This window comes from Microcaecilia unicolor, chromosome 6 (genome assembly GCF_901765095.1).
Source record: "Microcaecilia unicolor chromosome 6, aMicUni1.1, whole genome shotgun sequence".
In the NCBI taxonomy this organism is placed as follows: domain Eukaryota; kingdom Metazoa; phylum Chordata; class Amphibia; order Gymnophiona; family Siphonopidae; genus Microcaecilia; species Microcaecilia unicolor.
Genome location: NC_044036.1, coordinates 326238256 through 326261151, shown reverse-complemented (window position 1 = coordinate 326261151; position 22896 = coordinate 326238256). Strand labels below are relative to the sequence as shown.

At 44.4% G+C, this 22896-nt stretch overlaps 1 non-coding gene across 1 annotated transcript; it reads right to left on the bottom strand.

Moving 5' to 3' along the window:
* Nucleotides 1–6605: 6605 nt before the first annotated feature.
* Nucleotides 6606–6677, bottom strand: TRNAT-CGU. Its single transcript has one exon. It is a non-coding gene; the product is annotated as a tRNA-Thr (tRNA).
* Between the last annotated feature and the right edge of the window lie 16219 nt (nt 6678–22896).

Below are 22896 nucleotides of genomic sequence, written 5' to 3'. Positions count from 1 at the left end.
TCGTTACCTGCATGACAGACAGCTGTCGGCAATGGTCACCTGTATGAAAGACACCTGTCCACAGACTCAGTGAATCAGTCAGACTCTAACCTCTACAAAATGGCCAAGAGCAAGGAGCTGTCTAAGGATGTCAGGGACAAGATCATACACCTGCACAAGGCTGGAATGGGCTACAAAACCATCAGTAAGACGCTGGGCGAGAAGGAGACAACTGTTGGTGCCATAGTAAGAAAATGGAAGAAGTACAAAATGACTGTCAATCGACAAAGATCTGGGGCTCCACGCAAAATCTCACCTCGTGGGGTATCCTTGATCATGAGGAAGGTTAGAAATCAGCCTACAACTACAAGGGGGGAACTTGTCAATGATCTCAAGGCAGCTGGGACCACTGTCACCACGAAAACCATTGGTAACACATTACGACATAACGGATTGCAATCCTGCAGTGCCTGCAAGGTCCCCCTGCTCCGGAAGGCACATGTGACGGCCCGTCTGAAGTTTGCCAGTGAACACCTGGATGATGCCGAGAGTGATTGGGAGAAGGTGCTGTGGTCAGATGAGACAAAAATTGAGCTCTTTGGCATGAACTCAACTCGCCGTGTTTGGAGGAAGAGAAATGCTGCCTATGACCCAAAGAACACCGTTCCCACTGTCAAGCATGGAGGTGGAAATGTTATGTTTTGGGGGTGTTTCTCTGCTAAGGGCACAGGACTACTTCACCGCATCAATGGGAGAATGGATGGGGCCATGTACCGTACAATTCTGAGTGACAACCTCCTTCCCTCCGCCAGGGCCTTAAAAATGGGTCGTGGCTGGGTCTTCCAGCACGACAATGACCCAAAACATACAGCCAAGGCAACAAAGGAGTGGCTCAGGAAGAAGCACATTAGGGTCATGGAGTGGCCTAGCCAGTCACCAGACCTTAATCCCATTGAAAACTTATGGAGGGAGCTGAAGCTGCGAGTTGCCAAGCGACAGCCCAGAACTCTTAATGATTTAGAGATGATCTGCAAAGAGGAGTGGACCAAAATTCCTCCTGACATGTGTGCAAACCTCATCATCAACTACAGAAGACGTCTGACCGCTGTGCTTGCCAACAAGGGTTTTGCCACCAAGTATTAGGTCTTGTTTGCCAGAGGGATCAAATACTTATTTCCCTCTGCAGAATGCAAATAAATTCATATACTTTCCACAATGTGATTTTCCGGATTTAATTTGTGATGTGCTATCTCTCACTGTTACCAATAACCTACCCTTCAATTATGGGCTGCTCATGTCTTTGTCAGTGGGCAAACTTACAAAATCAGCAAGGGATCAAATACTTATTTCCCCCACTGTACGAGCAGGCAAGACGGGACACATGGGGCTGCAAACTCACAGCCTTAAGAGAGGCAGCTCCGTGATGTCTTGTAACTAGGGAATCCAAACTGTGTTCCTGTTTTGAGGATGGATTGCACAGACCGCACCCAGGCAGCAGAGTTCTTTGACTTGCTCTCCTTGCTTGCTCCTGTCACAGTTGCTACTTCTTGCTTGCTTGCTTCCTCCCCAACCCGCCACCCTCACCCCAGTTTTTCAGCGTTCTCCAAAACACAGGATCGATCAGGCTGGCTGTCCTGGCAACAAAGTTTCCAAGTTTTATTCAGAATTTTTTTTTTTTTGGTTACATTTGTACCCCGCGCTTTCCCACTCATGGCAGGCTCAATGCAGCTTACATGGGGCAATGGAGGGTTAAGTGACTTGCCCAGAGTCACAAGGAGCTGCCTGTGCCTGAAGTGGGAATCGAACTCAGTTCCTCAGGACCAAAGTCCACCACCCTAACCACTAGGCCACTCCTACACTGTTGCTACTATTTGAGATTCTACATGGAATGTTGCTATTCCACTAGCAACATTCCATGTAGGCCCTTGCAGATCACCAATGTGGCCGCGCAGGCTTCTGCTTCTGTGAGTCTGACGTCCTGCACAGGACGTCAGACTCACAGAAACAGAAGCCTGCGCACAGCCTTCTACATGGAATGTTGCTAGTGGAATAGCAACATTCCATGTAGAGTCTCCAATAGTAGCAACAGAATCTCAACAGTAGCAACATTCCATGTAGAATCTCCAACAGTAGCAACATTCCATGTAGAATCTCCAATAGTATCTATTTTATTTTTGTTACATTTGTACCTTGTGCTTTCCCACTCATGGCAAGCTCAATGCGGCTTACATGGGGCAATGGAGGGTTAAGTGACTTGCCCAGAGTCACAAGGAGCTGCCTGTGCCTGAAGTGGGAATCAAACTCAGTTCCTCAGGACCAAAGTCCACCACCCCAACCACTAGGCCACTCCTCCACTGTTGCTACTATTTGAGATTCTACATGGAATGTTGCTATTCCACTAGCAACATTCCATGTAGAAGTCGGCCCTTGCAGATCACCAATGTGGCCGCGCAGGCTTCTGCTTCTGTGAGTCTGACGTCCTGCACGTACGTGCAGGACGTCAGACTCACAGAAACAGAAGCCTGCGCAGCCTTCTACATGGAATGTTGCTATTCCACTAGCAACATTCCATGTAGAATCTCCAATAGTAGCAACATTCCACTTAGAATCTCCAATAGAAGCAACAGAATCTCAATAGTAGCAACATTCCATGTAGAATCTCCAATAGTAGCAACAGAATCTCAATAGTAGCAACATTCCATGTAGAATGTCCAATAGTAGCAACATTCCATGTAGAATCTCCAATAGTACCTATTTTCTTTTTGTTACATTTGTACCCTGCGCTTTCCCACTCATGGCAGGCTCAATGCGGCTTACATGGGGCAATGGAGGGTTAAGTGACTTGCCCAGAGTCACAAGGAGCTGCCTGTGCCTGAAGTGGGAATAGAACTCATTTCCCCAGGACCAAAGTCCACCACCCTAACCACTAGGCCACTCCTCCACTGTTGCTACTATTTGAGATTCTACATGGAATGTTGCTATTCCACTAGCAACATTCCATGTAGAAGTCAGCCCTTGCAGATCACCAATGTGGCCACGCAGGCGCCTGCTTCTGTGAGTCTGACTGCAGGACGTCAGACTCACAGAAACAGAAGCCTGCGCAGCCTTCTACATGGAATGTTGCTAGTGGAATAGCAACATTCCATGTAGAATCTCCAATAGTAGCAACATTCCATGTAGAATCTCCAATAGTACCTATTTTCTTTTTGTTACATTTGTACCCTGCGCTTTCCCACTCATGGCAGGCTCAATGCGGCTTACATGGGGCAATGGAGGGTTAAGTGACTTGCCCAGAGTCACAAGGAGCTGCCTGTGCCTGAAGTGGGAATTGAACTCAGTTCCCCAGGACCAAAGTCCACCACCATAACCACTAGGCCACTCCTTATAAGAAAATCTGTCACAATAACTTAAAAAAAACCCCCCAAAACAAAATTTTATGAAAGGAACTACAACAAAGGATAGGAAAGAAGAATAAAGAGAAAGTAGAACAACTTGGAACCAGAGGTTGACACAAAACCTACATATAGTGATGCTCAAAAATCCCATATCAGGTAAGCACAGAAAAGGGAGGGCCACGGCCCATAAGCTTTAAGAAACAAAACAGTCTTGCACTTGGACTTCTATTTATTTATTTTATTTATATCCCGCTTTTGTCCAGAGCAGGTAACAAATAAACATACACAAAAAAATAAAACATGAATACACAATAGACATCATTAAAACAATCACAGACAATCAACAGCAATCGACTTCATTCTTCCAGAAAGGCCCTCACAAAGTAACGAGTCTTCAAAAGACGTTTAAATTGTTGCATGCTTTTACAAGATCTCAAATGTACTGGCAAAGCGTTCCACAAGAATGGACCAGCAATTGAAAGAGCTCGCATCTTTGTCTCTACATAATGATAAGACGTTGGAGAAGGCAAACAAAGTTTCTGGGATGTCTCAGATCTTAATTCACAGCCTGGTACATACATTTTCAACGTAGTACAGAAATAAGCAGGTACAGGAATAGTATATGCTGCATAAGTTTTTATTTTATTGTGACTCCTGCTTTGTCTTGTTTTATTGGTGTTTGTGATGTTTTAGATCATGTCTTTTACGTTTCAACGTTTTTCTTGATGACTCAACAGCAATACAATACAATAGCACTCAAGGCCACAACATATAATGCAACCATTAAATGAATAACGTGCAAGATTACATGAACAATAATCATCACATTTACTTACTCCTATCTATTTAGATCATGTCTTTAATGTTATGCTTTAATATGTACATTATCATGTAACTCGCCTAGAATTGTAGGATAGTGGGGTCAATACATTTTTTTAAATAAGAATCCTATTACAAGTCAAAGAAAAGTGGACCACATGACATGTAGGGACTTGTAGACAAATAAGTTGAGCAGAACGCAGGTCCCTGGTGGGGAGATAGGGTAACAAGAACTGCAATAAGGGGGGGGGGGGGGGGGGGGGTGACCTGAATGATAGATTTTGTGAACCAAGAGAAATATCTTACATGAAATACCATATGAAACTGGGAGCCAGTGTTGACATAACAAGGGAGTCACATGATTGCATTGAGGATAAACAAAGGTTTTAGTGAAGATTCTGGCCAGAATTTGATTTGAACACTACAAACACATGATAATATTATTGCTATAACCTATAACTGAGCAGTCAGCTTGAAAAACTGATCCTTGTTCTACCTCAGGGGTTCTCCACCCAGTCAGCCAGGCTTTTAGGATTGCATGAGACAGATTTGCATATAATGGAGGGAGTGTGTGCAAATTCATCTCATGTGGAGGCCTTGGGTTGAGAACCCCTGTTCTACTTTTGTTTTCACACCCCAAATCTGCATTGTGTGCACTAAAAACAAAGTTAACTTGTACATCTTATACTTTGTGGAATACAGGCACTGGAAATGACTGAATGGCAAATATTTATCCTAACCTATCATGCCCAGTCTGGGTTGAATAGAATTCTGTCCCTCCGTTAGATACTGATGATTCTCGAACAAGGCCATTAAGGGATTTTGAGATTTAGATTTAGCTCACGCCATTAAAAACAAAACAAAGGCCCCAAAGTAAAACGAAGAGCTTACTGATAGAATTACTTTCCTGGTAGGAAACATTTTCTATTTTTGGTTATAAATATTTAGAGATCACAGCAATTCCTAGCAACTGTTTTGGGAAACCCATCTGACATGATCAGGTCCAGCAGAGTTCCCCAAACGTGCTAGGCCATGTATCAGCCTTTGTGTTATATAAATACTTAGTACATAAGTAATGCCACACTGGGAAAAGACCAAGGGTCCATCGAGCCCAGCATCCTCTCCACGACAGCGGCCAATCCAGGCCAAGGGCACCTGGCCAGCTTCCCAAACGTACAAATGTTCTATACATGTTATTTCCGAAATTGAGGATTTTTCCCATTTAGTAGCGGTCTATGGACTTGTCCTTTAGGAAACCGTCCAACCCCTTTTTAAACTCTGCTAAGCTAACCGCCTTCACCACGTTCTCCGGCAACGAATTCCAGAGTTTAATTATGCATTGGGTGAAGAAAGATTTTCTCCGATTTGTTTTAAATTTACTACACTGTAGTTTCATCGCATGCCCCCTAGTCCTAGTATTTTTGGAAAGCGTGAACAGACGTTCCACTCCACTCATTATTTTATAGACCTCTATCATGTCTCCCCTCAGCCGTCTCTTCTCCAAGCTGAAAAGCCCTCGCCTCCTTAGTCTTTCTTTATGTTACTGTGCATTGCTTAGAACTCTGCACAGTGCATTGAGCGAACTACTGAAATTCAGATCTCAGTCAGGTCAGGAGCCCCCTACAACCCTCAGACCTCCTCCTCACAACTTCCGGGTACGGCTACGTCACTCTTTTCTTATTGGAAGAAGGAGACGGGCCCAATCATCCGGCACAGTTCCTGACGTCATCGACTTATTCACTCCTCCCCCCTTTCTTTTTCAGCCGGTGGGTGGGTGTATGTGTCGGCAAAAGGTAAAAAACGGATACAGCGGGATCCTTCCGGATCCTCTTAGAAAACCTTTAAAAGTTCACCTTTTTCGATCCCGGGGATCCCGTAGATCTGTCTTTCCAGTGTCCCGGATCTACATTTTTTTTTTTTAACGATTTGCTTGGGTTCAGGGTTTAAAACACCATTTAATAGCCGGACAGGAGCGAGGGCAGCTCACGATTAAACATAGAGACCTCACTTATATGGAAACGGCGCAATAAAACTGCAAATATTTTACGGCGTGCGTGTCATCTGCTGGTGGCAGCTGATGCATTTATTAAGAGTAAGCGCTGTGGCGGTGGCCGCGGTGTAGTGAAGCCACTGTCATTTCATTGCATGTGGACGAATAATGATAATTGCATTCTTCTAGATCTGTGTTTTCACTGTGGGTCAGAAATTTTAGTTCTTGCAGCAGCTCTTCCCGGGATCCCTCCTTCTCCTCCTCCTTCTTTAGTTTCTCACAACATCAAACAGTTCCCCTGGGATTTTTATGTGCCTTCGGTCTCACTCCGTAAAGAATGAACTTAAGTCTTTAAAAACAAATCAACTAGCACTCATTAAAATTTTGGCCTTTTTTTTTTTTTTCGCAGGCCATTCGAGCGGAGGCACGGACGGGGTTCGAACCCGCGATCTTCGGTTTACGAGACCGACGCCTTACCACTTGGCCACCGCGCCTGCCGGGTAAGCAGAAGGCGAAATGGGGCACAGGAAGCTGCTGCTGGAGAGTTTGGATCATTTCCCTACCTCTATTGGACTGCCCCGAACCGAGCCAGGTGGCTTTTGGACAGAATCGTGTAGATCTCTACCAAGAGGGTGCATAAGCGTCACAGCCCTAGCCCAGGATTCCAGGAACTCTGCAGCACCGCGCAACCTCCCCCCCCCCCCCCCCCCCCTCCAACAACAGTAGCAGCCACCAACCAGGCGCTTTATTGCATGATTATTTTCTTTTCTATTGTAGCGGTGATTAGGCAAAAGCGAATCCGAAGAGCAGCGCTAACCTCCTCCTTCCGGACGAATCTCTTGTGCAACCTTATTATAAAAGGAATGACAATAATCATTTTATAATTATGATGATTATTGTGTAGTGTGCAAGGCGCCGCAGCAGACGCACGCGGCGGACAACGTGCCCGCCTGCCCAGGAGTGCGCTGCCTCTTTTTTTCCACCAGGTGGCGGCCGAGGGTCGGTGCCGGTGGATGGAGGCACCACCTCATTCCACGTCCACCAAGTAGGCTCTCCCAGTCTTTATTTTTGCCACAGGGCGTGCAGTGTGTTATAGTTCCTTATGATTACCTTGGACAACTCAGAGAGTGAGAAGCGGCACTTGAAATCCGTGCAGGGCATGAAGTAAAATGGAACCTAGATCAGCCTGTTTTTGACCTGGAGCAGATGGTAATACCCTGCCGCCTAACACAAATCCATCCTGCTGGGTGATGATGGTGAGCAGATAACTCTGGGTCGCAAGGCTTCAGCTAGGATTGATGGTGCAGGCTACAAAGCGGAGAAATCAGAGTACTACCTGCTGGCACTCAGTGATCTTGGGCAAGTCGTTCACTAACTATCATGTACAAATTTAGGGTTTCATGTGCTAACCTGTATTAATGGGAGTTCGCATTTAATAAATGAGCCCCATAGACAATAATGGGCTTTATGTTACTTAAGCTGCATTAATGCAGACTAGTGAATGCCACTGTCCTCTAGCTTACTAGGAAAAGGTGCTAGCTTAAACAAATAAGCCAGACCTTACTACTTCTTCCTCAGTTTATGAGCAAATATATTTAAAGTGTAAAAGGACATGTGATTCAAACTTTTGGACATTGAAGGATGCAGTTTACACAATGCATTTCCATGTATTTATATCCCTCTACACCTCTTAGATCTGTTTATTCCGTATGTGTACTGCTTGCTGGTATGTGCCTCTCATATTCTATATTCGTGAAATGCTTTTATATTGCTTTGTCCTTAGTATATTTCATTGTGCTAGTTTTTTGGATTGTTTTCATGATTTTATTTTATGGCTTTTCCCCCTCCCTCCCTCCACTTGCTCAGCCGTTTTGTTGTAGTTCTTAAATATCCAGATAATAAGCTCCTGGACTGAAGAATATTATTGTGAATGAAAAATCTTATGTTTCCAACATTCTCTGTGTACAAAAAAATCAGAACTGTGGTTCAGAGAACTCCAGCCCACAAGATGCACAAGCTGAATGCGCATCAAACGTAACTTAAGTCCGCGCACAATGTATACAAAACGTTCCTGCTTAGAGAAAGAGGGACGCTGTGCCCCTGTCGAACAAGCAGGAACATTTTGTATACATTGTGCGCAGACTTAAGTTACGTTTGATGTGCATTCAACTTTTCAGCTGGTTTCTTCGTTCCCAATAATAACAATTAAACGACCCGTGACGCAGGCGCTTTGCACCAAAACACAGCCCATGTTGGGTCAATGGTACACGATTGATGTACAAGACACATGTGTTGCGATTAAAGGATTTGTCCCGCTTGTGAAGGCTCCTAGTACTTTTTTTGCCTTTCGGACTTTGTTTTGTTCTTTGAACCCTCTCTTTGTTGTTTCATAAGAAAAAGGAACACCATTCTGGTTTAAATCAAATTCCTACAGACGAGGGGTGGTCATGGTTCTGTTCTCCTAAACGTTGACGAAACCCAGATTATGCTATTATGCTTGACCACGTCCTCTGCTAACAAATTCAACAGGTTATTGTGCATTCACAGAAAAATACCTTCATAAATGTATTTCATGGAGTGTCTCCTATTCTTAGTATTATTTAGAAGGGTAAATAGCTATTTCTTATTTAGTTGTTCTACTCCACTGGATTTAGCTCAGAACTTTTATGGTAGTAGCTCAAGGTAAGTTATATTCAGGTACAATAAGTATTTCCCTGTCCCCAGAGAATGTACAATTTAAGTTGGTACCTGAGACAGTTGAGGGTTAAGTGGCTTATGCAAGGTCACAAGGAGCATCTGTGGGATCTGAGCCCTGGTCATAAGAACATAAGTGTTGCCAAACTGGGACAGACCAAAGGTCCATCAAGCCCAGTATCCTGTTTCCAACAGTGTCCAATCCAAGTCACAAGTACCTGGCAAGTTCCCAGAACAGCAAAACAAATTTTATGCTGCTTATCCTAGAATATACAATGGATTTTTCCCAAGTCCATCTTAATAATGGCTTATGGACTTTTCCTTTAGGAAATTATCCAAACCTTTTTTAAACCCTGCTAACAAACTGCTTTTACCACATTCTGTGGTAACGAATTCCAGAGTTTAATTACTTGTTGAATGAAGAAATATTTTCTCTGATTAGTTTTAAATTTACTACTTAGTAGCTTCTTTGCGTGCCCCCTAGTCCTAGTATTTTTGGAAAGAGTAAACAAGCAATTCACATCTCCCTTGGTTCTCAGCCTGCTGCTCTGACCATTAGATTACATTTCTGCTCAGTAATGATTTTATAAACCCTCGTCAGGGATCAGGGAAGACAAAGCCGTAGCGGAGAGATTAAATGAATTCTTTGCTTCACTGAGGAAGATTTGGGTGGGATACCGGTGCCGGAAATGGTATTCGAAGCTGACGAGTTGGAGAAACAATGAATTCTCTGTAAACCTGGAGGATGTAATGGGGCGGTTCTACAAACTGAAGAGTAGCAAATCTCCTGGACCGGATGGTATTCATCCCAGAGTACTGATAGAACTGAAAAATGAGCTTGCGGAGCTATTGTTAGTAATATGTCATTTATCCTTAAAATCGAGCGTGGTACTGGAAGATTGGAGGGTGGCAAATGTAACGCCGATTTTTTTTAAAAGGTTCCAGAGGAGATCCGGGAAATTATAGACCAGTGAGTCTGACATCAGTGCTGGGCAAAATGGTAGAGACTATTATTAAGAACAAAATTACAAAGCATATTCAAAATCATGGATTAATGAGACAAAGTCAACATGGATTTAGTGAAGGGAAATCTTGCCTCACCAATCTACTACATTTCTTTGAAGGGGTGAACAAACATGTGGATAAAGGTGAGCTGGCTGATATTTTGTATCTAGATTTCCAGAAGGTGTTTGACAAAGTACCTCATGAAAGACTCCAGAGGAAATTGGAGAGTCATGGGATAGGAGGTAGTGTTCTATTGTGGATTAAAAACTGGTTAAAAGATAGAAAACAGAGAGTATGGTTAAATGGTCAGTATTCTCAATGGAGAAGGGTAGTTAGTGGGGTTCCCCAGGGGTCTGTGCTGGGACCGCTGCTTTTTAACATATTTATAAATGACCTAGAGTTGGGAGTAACTAGTGAGGTAATTAAATTTGCTGATGACACAAAGTTATTCAAAGTCGTTAAATCGCGGCAGGATTGTGAAAAATTACAAGAGAACCTTACGAGACTGGGAGACTGGGCATCTAAATGGCAGATGACATTTAATGTGAGCAGGTGCAAAGTGATGCATGTGGGAAAGAGGAACCCGAATTATAGCTACGTCATGCAAGGTTCCACGTTAGGAGTCACAGACCAAGAAAGGGATCTAGGTGTCGTCATTGATGATATGTTGAAACCTTCTGCTCAGTGTGCTGCTGCGGTTAAGAAAGCAAATAGAATGTTAGGTATTATTAGAAAAGGAATGGAAAACAAAAATGAGGATGTTATAATGCCTTTGTATCGCTCCATGGTGCCACCGCACCTCGAATATTGTGTTCAATTCTGGTCGCCGCATCTCAAAAAAGATATTGTGGAATTAGAAAAGGTGCAGAGAAGGGCGACGAAAATGATAAAGAGGATGGGACGACTTCCCTATGAGGAAAGGCTAAAGCGGCTAAGGCTCTTCAGCTTGGAGAAAAGGCGGCTGAGAGGAGATATGATAGAGGTCTATAAAATAATGAGTGGAGTTGAACGGGTAGATGTGAAGCGTCTGTTTACGCTTTCCAAAAATACTAGGACTAGGGGGCATGTGATGAAGCTACAATGTAGTAAATTTAAAACGAATCAGAGAAATGTTTTCTTCACTCAACGTGTAATTAAAATCTGGAATTCGTTGCTGGAGAATGTGGTAAAGGCGGTTAGCTTAGCGGAGTTTAAAAAAGGTTTGGACGGTTTCTTAAAGGCAAAGTACATAGACCATTATTAAATGGACTTGGGGAAAATCTACTATTTCTGGGATAAGCAGTATAAAATGTTTTGTACATTTTGGGGATCTTGCCGGGTATTTGTGACCTGGATTGGCCACTGTTGGAAACAGGATGCTGGGCTCGATGGACCTTTGGTCTTTCCCAGTATGGCAATACTTAAGTACTTATATCATATTTTAGTTGTCTTTCCTTTACACAGACATTCCTATAAATTGCTGTCTGCAAACCAGCACCATCTCACCTTCCTCCATGTCTTTTTTTCCTGCCACTTAACCCTTTTTCTACCAACATTCTCCACATCTGACCTTGGAATATCCCAAATCTGTTACAGCAACAGCCTCTGCTCCCTCCTTTGGAACTTGGGCAAGTCACTTAACCCTCCACTGACTTTCCTGTGGGCAGCCATTTTAGTTTCTAGGGCTTTCCTGTTGCAAGGGATTGTGGGTGAAAGTGACATCTCAGTGCTGTGCTGAATCCACAATACTGATCTAGAAAAGGAAGGAATGAGTGTGTGTATCTAAATATAATTGTATTTACATTTTTTTCAGACAGGTGAATCTGCCCCGTTTTGGCAGCAGCATTTTTAACTCATCGTTTCCCTCATGGGGTGGAGTGGCGGATCATTAACCTGCCTCAGATTCACAATCTCAAGGCCAAGAAGGGACTGTCCTCATCGTTGAACTCAGACCCACAGTTTTTTCATAATAGAAAAGAGGCAGAAAGGGATTTTCCTGTTTGTTCAGTATTACGAGAAACTAGAACCTACAGTCCTGTACGTATTCTATAGGCAATAGAAATATGAAGGAGAATTTCTGAATCCGGCAGGCATCCCTTGATTAGTAAGTGAGTTCTACACAGTGGCGTTCCTAGGGGGGCTGACACCCGGGGCGGATCGCTGATGTGCCCCGCCCCCCGGGTGCAGCGCCCCCCTGGAACAGCGCGACGCCCCCCCACCGGCGAAACCCCCCCTGATCCCCCAGCGAAAGAACCCCCCCCAGGTGCACGCCGCAGGGGGGGGTGCCGCGCGCCTGCGGGCTCTTCGTTTTCATGCTCCCTCTGCCCCGAAACAGGAAGTAACCTGTTCCAGGGCAAAGGGAGCATGAAAATGAAGAGCCAACAGGCGCACGGCACCCCCCCAGCGGTGTGCACTCAGGGCGGACCGCCCCACTGCCCCCCCCCCCTTGGTACGCCACTGGTTCTACATGCCACAATTTGCATAGAATTTGCATTCTGTAGACATGATTTTAAACTTGAGGCTGTTTCTCATGAACCAATAACTTCATGTTTCCTCATGGCTTCTTTTTCCTACTTACTTGCCACATTATCATAAAGGAGTGACCTAGACATTTGAGCATAGTCTGAAAACCAATGAATGCAGAGATCAGGTACCCACTTACTATACCTCTTTGGGGAAAGGGAACTGATATACCGCCTTTCTGAGGTTTTTGCAACTACATTCAAAGCGGTTTACATATATTCAGGTACTTATTTTGTACCAGGGGCAATGGAGGGTTAAGTGACTTGCCCAGAGTCACAAGGAGCTGCAGTGGGAATTGAACTCAGTTCTCCAGGATCAAAATCCATTGTACTAACCACTAGGCTACTCCTCCACTAGCAACATTCCATGTAGAAGCCTGCCCTTGCAGATCGGCAATGCGGCTGCGCAGGCTTCTGTTTCTGTGAGTCTGACATCCTGCACGTATGTGCAGGACGTCAGACTCACAGAAACAGAAGCCTGCGTGGCCGTGTTGCTGATCTGCAAGGGCAGGCTTCTACATGGAATGTTGCTAGTGGAATAGCAACATTCCATGTAGAATCTACAAATAGTTTCAACATTCCACGTAGAATCTCAAATAGGGAAGGGGAACTGGGACTTGACATACTGCCTTTCTGAGGTTTTTGCAACTACATTCAAAGCGGTTTACATATATTCAGGTACTTATTTTGTACCTGGGGCACTGGAGGGTTAAGTGACTTGGTAGTGACCTTGGCTGTCAATAAAACTGTAAGCTGCCTCAAGTATCCATTGAAAAGGTAGGCTAAAAATTAATTTTACACAAGGATAATTATAGAGTTAGTGGGGACATAGATGTAAGTATGTGGAGGAGTGGTTAGAGCACTGGTCTTGCAATGCGGATGTGGCCGGTTCAAATCCCACTGCTGCTCCTTGTGATCTTGGGCAAGTCACTTAACCCTCCATTGCCTCAGGTACAAACTTAGATTGTGAGCCCTCCTGGGACAGAGAAATACCCGGTTTAACTCACCTTGAGCTACTACTGAAAAAGGTGTAAGCAAAATCTAGATAAATAAACTAGTGTTTCCAGGGTGGGAGGCTTGGAAACAATGTAAGGAAATACTTTTTGACAGAGAGGGTGCTGGATGCCCTCCTGAGAAAAGTTGTGAAGACAGAAACCGTGACGTAATTCAAGAATGAGTGGGATAAACAGAATCACTATCTAGAAAAAGGATGGAATCCAATTAAAGCAACACTTAAATGACCTCATAACTGAAGTGGACTTTGACAGCAGCTTCAGAAGTTGGGAAGTAAGACCAAGGCTGGGCAAGCTTCTGTGGTTCTGGGTCCCATAAATGGCAAAAAAAATACAGATTTATTTTTGTTACATTTGTACCCTGTGCTTTCCCACTCATAGCAGGTTCAATGCGGCTTACATATTATATACAGGCACTTATTTGTACCTGGGGCAATGGAGGGTTAAGGGACTTGCCCAGAGTCATAAGGAGCTGCCCATGCCTGCAGTGGGAATCAAACCCAGTTCCCCAGGACCAAAGTCCACCACGCTAACCACTAGGCCACTAGGATCAAGCTTTGAGTGGGCTTTGATGGCAACTGCAGTAAATGGGAAGTACGACCAGTGCAAAACACGGTTCTGTGGTCTGTGCCCCAAAATTGGCAGGAAGAGAGATGGACCGTGCAGGTCTTTTTCTGCCGTCATCTACTATGTTACTATGTATACAAGCAGGGGGGGCCTCAGCACTCTTCAGGGGCGGCATCTCTTTACAGGAAGTGGCCACCCCATTCATAGCGTTTACCTGTTTCGTCACGTTACAAACCTGGCAGTGATTCCCATACGCTGCCCTGCTGCCATCACCCGCCTCTTCCCTTGCCTGCGTCCGCCTCTCTAACTTCCTGTTTCGTCAGAGGCTTAGGCAGCCGCAGTCAAGGGAAGAGGCGGGTGCCGGCGGCAGGGCAGCGTATGGGTATCACTGCCACTGCTGGGTTTAGAACGTGACGTAACAGGTAAACGCCGTGAGCAGGGAGGGGGGTGAGCAGCATCTTAGCTCTGCCTCAGCCAGCACTTTGTCTTGGGCCAGCACTGTATTCCAGTAAATCATGAAGTGGAACCTATGCAGAGTTCCAGATTCAATCTAGACACTTGATGAGCAGACTGGATGAACCATGCAGCTTTTGTATCTGCCAAGAGTTACTATGTAACTGCCACTCCAGCAGTCTCTGGGAGGCCACTCATGGGGGTCAATTTAGAAAACCACATGGTAGAACATGGCTGAGCACATGGCTTCTACCACAAGCTTAAAATCCAGTGGCGTAGCCAGGGGGGGTTGCTAGGGGAACGGCCACTCCCCCAAACGGCGTTCTGCCAGCTCCGGCGCCTATTTTTTTCTCAATGTGTTGCATTGAAAATGTGCGCCAGCGCAGGCGGAAGTCCGCTTTCGCTCCCCCCGTACCGTCAACCTGGCTCCACTTCTGTTAAAATCATGTCTAGAGAAAGCAAATTCTATGCAAATTGTAGGCATGTAGAACTCACGTACTAATCTGGGGCTGCCTACTGGATACACGCAGAAAGGTTATTTATGTGGACAAGAACCACAGATGTTCTGTCACAAACCCATTATTGCCGTTACGTCCTGTCTGTGATTCAAAGTTGCAGATATGGTTCTGGCTGGCCAAAAAAAACAAAAGCAAGGCATTTTAAATCACAAAAGCTACCACTTACCTTTCCCTCTTCAAATACTCTCTGAATAACCACATAAACTATAGATGCCCTGTCCACAATGCACAACACTATTTTAACTCCATCAAAATGTAAATTATAAGCCACTGTGAACCGAAATTTGTTTTTGGATAATAGTGGGATACAAGAATGAATGAATAAATACAGGCAGTGTAAGATGAATTGTGAACAGGGGTGGAAGGCATTAAAAAGAATGGTAATGAAGCCACTAAGTATTTCCCTGCAATGCACAGAAGGAAACTGTGGCTTCTGCAGTCTGCACACTGTGATACATTTTTTGCCAGGTTCGGGACAGTGCAGAAGGTTTGGTTGAGAAGATTTAAAAAAAAAGGGGGATATTATATCTTCTCAACCAAACCTTCTGCACTGTCCCGAACCTGGCAAAAAATGTATCACAGTGTGCAGACTGCAGAAGCCACAGTTTCCTTCTGTGCATTGCAGGGAAATACTTAGTGGCTTCATTACCATTCTTTTTAATGCCGTATGCAGCCCCTCTCTGCATTGTGCGGCTAGTAACGATGTGTATCCACTGTGGCAACCACAGGGTTAAGCTCGCCGTAGCCTCGTGGCGAACAAATTAGAATTTATCAGTTGGATCATTCTTAGCTGTTTTCACACCGCCTTCCACCCCTGTTCACAATTCATCTTACACTGCCTGTGACACAGCTTTTGCTAATTAACACTAGCTCATTTAACCGGTTGGGCACAAGGCAGCGTTAGAAAAAGGAGAGAAGGGCCAAGGATTTGATATGAAGGATACTGCAGGTGCATGGAGAAAGGTGGATGTGGCAGAGAGCGGGGTAATGTATACTGTTTTCATACTAGACCTGTGTCTATCTCAATAGTCTGGCATAGAGTGTACCAGCAACGTACCCAGGAATTTTTCACAGGGGGGTGCATCTCTCTCCTCCCCCCTTACTTTCAAATGACCTCTGTTTCAGACTTTGCCCAGGCAGCGGCACTTATAGGCTGCCTGCGCTTCCACTGGGACTTTGTCTGAACTGTCCCACCCTTCACAAAACAGGAAGTCACATCAGAAGGGGCGGGACAGCTCAGACAGAAAGTCCCAGTACAGGATGCAGGCAGCCTATGAGTGCCGCTGCCCGGGCGAAGACTGGAGTGGAGGTGATTTGAAGGCATGAGCGGAGGGGACAGGCAGGGAAGGGAAGCAAGAGATGTCAGGAGGGAGAATGCAGATACACTGTCTGACGGGGGAGGGGGGGTGCTTACCAGTGTTGTATAGTAATTAAGTAAATGCTACTGTATTTAAGTAAAAGTTTTGTTACTGTTACCTGTAAAGAAGTACAGGATGACTTTTGTTAACTTTCACTGAGGTAATAATTTCACCGACTTTTACTCAGTTACACCTGATGCTTCCAGTTAAAGGAAAAGGGAAATGTAAATAACGATTCCTCAGTAAACCAAATGAAACAGCAAAACTGGCATCAGGATTTTGCTATTGCAAACTGTTACACAAACAATGGATCATTTCATCTGAAATTTTGCAGTTCAGTGAGTATAACCTATAAGAACAGTGGCATTACCTGTGTTTTTGGACCTGGTTAGTGGCCTCCAGCTAAACAGGTGAGTTGGGTCACTTTAAAGTGGAAATGAAGCTAAGTCTGGTAGCAATTCTTGGCGAACAGACTGCTTGTCATCCCATGGGAACTTTTACATTGGGGTAACTTGCCACTGGATTGATAAGAGTCTTTCGGAAGAAAGTCTGCTTGTCTGACCTTAAGACTGAAGGGTTGCCACACATTTGACGTTCTTGCATCAATTGTCAAAGATATTCAAACGGAATTTGCCATCAGAAGAAAAATTATTAGAACAACAACAGACAATGATTCCAACTTTGTGAAAGCCCTCTTTGTAATTGGAGAGCAGGATGATGACAATGCAAATGATGAATTAGACAACACTATTTTTAATGCAGGTGATAAAGTAGTCTTTGCTATATGGAAGTCCAGTGTTTCAGAGATTCCCTTGATCATACCCTGCAGACCCAATCAGAAGACATCAGTAATATTGCAACCTGGTCTGATTTGAAGGAACTTTTTTTTTTATCAGAGTGAACAATCAAGTTTCTGCTGGGGCAGTTTTTAGCTGTGCTGGATTAATGACTCAGAAGCACATTCATATGAGTGACAGTCATTTTCATAGATTTAGTTTTACTAAAAGCAAAGTGGATTGAATTGTAGAGCAATAAAGTAATTGGGATAAAAACATTAACAATAGTTGCATTCATTGTAGTTGTGGTACTTTTACTTTTTACTCAAAAAGTATTGTATTAGGTGATAACTTTTTTTACTTTCACTTAGGTAAATTTTTTTAACATGTTCTTCACTGTACTTTTTACTTTTATTTAAGTATAAAAATATACATTTACTTTTACTTTTAAGTACTTTGAACAACACTGGTGCATACGCAACACACGTACCTTGAATGGATACACCACTGGAGTATACGCTTATCCCGTTTCGAAGGAATGGATCTATGGAATCTTAGCGGAGATTGGGTGGCAATGCAGGTAACTGGGAAGCAAAACCAGTGCTGGGCAGACTTCTACAGTCTACGCCCTGATTGTGACTGAATAGTGTAAATGTTAAGGGCCTTTGACATTAACTTCAGAAATTTTAGTATAAGAACAGTGCTGGGCAGACGTCTACAGTCTGTGCCCTGAGAATTGCAAGGGCAAATCAAACTGGGGTAAATACCATGTAAAATACCGTATTTTTCGGACTATAAGACGCACTTTTTTCCCCCCAAATTTGGGAGGAAAATGGGGGGTGCGTCTTATAGTCCGAAGGTAGCAATTTCCCTCCCTCCCGCCCTCCCCCCGAGTTCGGGATCGCCCTCCCCCGGCCCTGTCACCACTTCTCCCTACTTACGTCACGCGATCTTCCCTGGTGGTCTAGTGACATCGGGGCAGGAAAGAGCCCCCTCTTTCCTGCCTAGCGCGCTGCTCTCCGTCCTCCTGTATGCAGCCTGACGGTCTCAGCGAGATTCAAAATGGCCGCCGAGACTTCAATTCTGGGCTGCCATTTTAAATCTCGCCGAGACCGTCAGGCAGCAATGCATACAGGAAGTTGGACGCGCTGGGCAGGAAAGAGGGGGCTCTTTCCTGCCCCGATGTCACTAGACCACCAGGGAAGATCGCGTGACGTGAGTAGGGAGAAATGGTGACAGGGCCGGGGGGAGGGCTATCCTGAACTCGGACAAGATGCACCGGAGCACCTAGGTTTTAGAGGAGGGAAAAAGGAAATTTTTTTTTTCCTATTTCCCTCCTCTAAAACCTAGGTGCGTCTTATGGTCCGGTGCGTCTTATAGTCCGAAAAATACGGTAAGTTTATCTTGTTGGGCAGACTGGATGGACCGTACAGTTCTTTAGCTGCTGTCATTTATTATGTTACTATGTTACTCTTTGGGATTCTACATGGAATGTTGCTACTAATTGGAATTCCGGAATCTTGTAATTCTTTAGGATTCCAGAATCTTCAGAACTTTTAGTACAAGAAAAGTGCTAGGTAGACTTCTACGGTCTGTGCTCTGAGAAAGGCAGGGACAAATCAAACTGGGGTATACATCTAAAGTATCACATACCATGTAAAATGAGTTTATCTTGTTGGGCAGACTGGATGGACCGTACAGGTCTTTAGCTGCCGTCATTACTATGTTATCACTCTTGTGAAAACTGGTTTGATGCAGAATTTCTTTTCCTTAGTTATATGAAAGGTGGAAGTCTTAACCTTGCTTTGTTTGCTCTTGACCACGCAGTGTTCAAAGCGCATGTGCAGTCCATCTTGGGCAGAAGCTACTAGCAGTAACGAGCATTCCTTATTCACAAGAAAGATAGCCAAATATTGTATATTCCATATATGCAAAAACAGAACATATGTGCATTATCCTGAGTTGTATTTATGGTTAACAGTAGCATTGTTACACTATATAAATTTCAGCAAGAATCTCTTTTTAATGCCCTGTCTTCAGTGCTGTTATAATTAACCTTCTATAATATTATCTATGTCATTATCTCTGGGCTGGCAGCAATGTCCACAGCTACCTGTATAAATGAATTAGTTTGTAGAAAAAGTTATTACTGAACATTTACAAGAGACAGAACTGTAAAGCCAGTCTGGCTGCAGTCAAATGGGAATCGTGTGCTTACCAGCAGTATGATGGGCAAGATAAAACTTTGTAAATTATTCCCTTCTGTCTTCTGTTCCATTAACTTGTAAATGTATTTCTTTGGAACATGTGTAAAATTGCTGTGCTTTAAAGTTATCTGAATCTGATAAGGACAGCAAATATCCCTGAGCTCTTTATCATTTGCAGTTAAGAATTATAGCGTTTCTTTGACTGGAAATATGAAACCTGAACATATTTTGAGGAAATATTATTTGCTTATTAGGTTCAGGCTGTAAAAAAAAAAAAAAGACTCACTGTTTTTTTTTCCCAGTTCTGGCCTTAGCATAACATAGGGGCCCATTTACTGAACAGTTGTTAAAACCTTAGCACGCTCTTACATGGGTCTTTCCCGCATGCAAAGGCCATTTTTACCATTGCGGTAAAATAGCAAAAATTTCCCATTTTATGTATTAATGGTTATGCTCTAATTTTCAAAAAACAACAGGGGGTAAAAATACTCTTAAGGAAGGGAAATTACAATCATACACACAAACCTATTCCCAACCTTTATCCGTAAAGTTGCAAAAAAAATGTAAGCTTATTCAACATGTAAGCCGCATTGAGCCTGCCATGAGTGGGAAAGCGCGGGGTACAAATGTAACAAAAATAAAATGGATACTACTGGAGATTCTACATGGAATGTTGCTACTATTGGAGATTCTACATGGAATGTTGCTATTCCACTAGCAACATTCCATGTAGAAGGCTGCGCAGGCTTCTGTTTCTGTGAGTCTGACGTCCTGCACAGAAGCAGAAGCCTGCGCGGCCACATTGGTGATCTGTAAGGGCCGACTTCTACATGGAATGCTGCTAGTGGAATAGCAACATTCCATGTAGAATCTCAAATAGTAGCAACAGTGGAGGAGTGGCCTAGTGGTTAGGGTGCTGGACTTTGGTCCTGAGGAACTGAGTTCAATTCCCACTTCAGGCATAGGCAGCTCCTTTTGACTCTGGGCAAGTCACTTAACCCTCCATTGCCCCATGTAAGCAGCATTGAACCTGCCATGAGTGGGAAAGCGCAGGGTACAAATGTAACAAAAATAAAATGGATACTATTGGAGATTCTACATGGAATGTTGCTACTATTGGAGATTCTACATGGAATGTTGCTATTCCACTAGCAACATTCCATGTAGAAGGCTGCGCAGGCTTCTGTTTCTGTGAGTCTGACGTCCTGCACGTACGTGCAGGGCGTTGGACTCACAGAGGCAGAAGCCTGCGCGGCCACATTGGTGATCTGCAAGGGCCGACTTCTACATGGAATGCTGCTATTGGAATAGCAACATTCCATGTAGAATCTCAAATAGTAGCAACAGTGGCCTAGTGGTTAGGGTGGTGGACTTTGGTCCTGAGGAACTGAGTTCCATTCCCACTTCAGGCACAGGCAGCTCCTTGTGACTCTGGGCAAGTCACTTAACCCTCCATTGCCCCATGTAAACCGCATTGAGCCTGCCATGAGTGGGAAAGTGCGGGGTACAAATGTAACAAAAAAAAAAAAAAAAACACAGTACAATTTGTAGATGTGTTCATATGTACAATGGACAACCAGGCTTTTTCTATGTCCGGGCTTATAATTGTATCACGATTCTTCAACCAATAGCCCAAAATGCCAAACTGAAATTGTGATAAAAATGTTGGTGCACTTAACTTGCCAAAACAGAAGCAGTAGATAGGGTCCCGACATGGTCCATGTTTCACCGAAGCTGTCTCAAGGCACGCCAAAAGAAAAATGCTTTTTTTAGTTAAGGAAAGTGTCCCTCACGCTTAAGAGCTACATGACCACCAAAAAACATCCCATCTATCTGTACAGGGGCTCAGTATCCATGCTTAGACCTATATGTAATTGTGATTCCGCCTCCAGAATGCCCAAATCAGGCTCCTTTCACTCTACCTATAACACAATGGGGGGCAGATCCGGAGAGTGACGCCACATTACCTGAATTATATAGTTATAGTCTTTATCAAGACTACCCGATATTACATTCACTTTTCAAGCTTCAAGGATTGAGCGAGACTCCTGAGGCAGGCCTATGGCCGAAACACAGTACTGTGTCGAGTCTGTGAATAAAGTTGTTTCTTTTACCACCGTAGTCCTGTTTCCCTGGAGTCATTGGTCCACTTCCCACTCCCTATCAGATAGTTTTGTTTTTCGTGGGAGTCTGTGTTCATCCACCTAGTGGATTGCCTCCTACTGGCAGATCCATAAGTACGTAAGTATTGCGATACTGGGAAAGACCAAAGGTCCATCAAGCCCAGCATCCTGTTTCCAACAGCGGCCAATCCAGGTCTCAAGTACCTGGCAGAAACCTAAATAGTACCAACATTCCATGTAGAACCCCAAAGAGTAGCAAGATTCTAGAATTCTAAAGAATAACAAGACTCCATGCAGAATTTCCAAGTGTATAGCAACATTCTATGTAGAACCCCAAAGAGTAGCAAGATTCCATTCAGAATCCCAAGTACATAAGTGCTGCCATATTGGGACAGACCGAAGGTCCATCAAGCCCAGCATCCTGTTTCCAACAGTAGCCAATCCAGGTCACAGATACCTGGCAAGATCCCAAGAAAGTACAAAACATTTTATGCTGTTTATCCCAGAAATAGTGGATTTTCCCCAAGTCCATTTAATAATGGTGCCTCATTTAGGTGCCATGGTGGGCGCCTCACATTTATGTACCCACAGTTATACCAGTCACAGACCTTGAATAATTATGGTCATGTTAAGTGCGGCAGGAATGCGTGTAACTTACCGTATTCTATAATTTATCTGTGGAAGTGGGGGTGTCACCTGTCTCCCATCCACGCCCAACTTGCATTTACGTGCTGTGTCACTTTCACATGTCCTTACAGAATAGTGTTTAGGTCCCCTGATGGAACTTTCGCAGGTAAGTGTACACTTCACACGTGTGCTTGTGTTCTGTACATTAATATATGCAAGGGGCATATAAATGATACTCAGTCACAGAACTGCCCTTTATACCTATGAGAAAGGGGATGGGACCTGATATACCACCTTTCTGTGGCAGTTTACATACAGGTACAAGCAGGGGCAGAGTGATCATTCGGTCAACCGGGCAGTACCCGAGGGTCCAGAGGCTATGCCCGGATGCCCAGTGCACCGTTGGTGATCTAGTGGCTTCAGCAGGTGGGGGTGGAGGAACATGTTCTTTCCTGCCTGGTCTGCTGGACTGCCGCTATTCCTCACCCCCCCACTCAGCACCACCGTATTTTAAAATTGGTAGCCGAGACCCCTGCGGAAGTCTCGCAAGAATGTTGACACCCACAAGAGTACCACCGAAAGTCTTGGCCACCATTTTGAAAACACAGCAGCACCAGCAGGCAGGAAATAACATGCCCCTCCTCCCCCCCCCCCCCCCCGCAGAGGCCACCAGACTACTAGGACCCCTCAGGTAGGACTGGGGCAGTGGGGGTGATAGGCAGCAGCTGTGTGTGTGTGTGGGGGGGGCCCATACCACCCTTAGTCCGCCCCTGAGTACAGGGTTAAGTGACTTGCCCAGAGTCACAAGGAGCTGCAGTGGGAATTGAACCCAGGTTCTCAGGCTGTTGCATGAACCACTAGGCTACTCCTC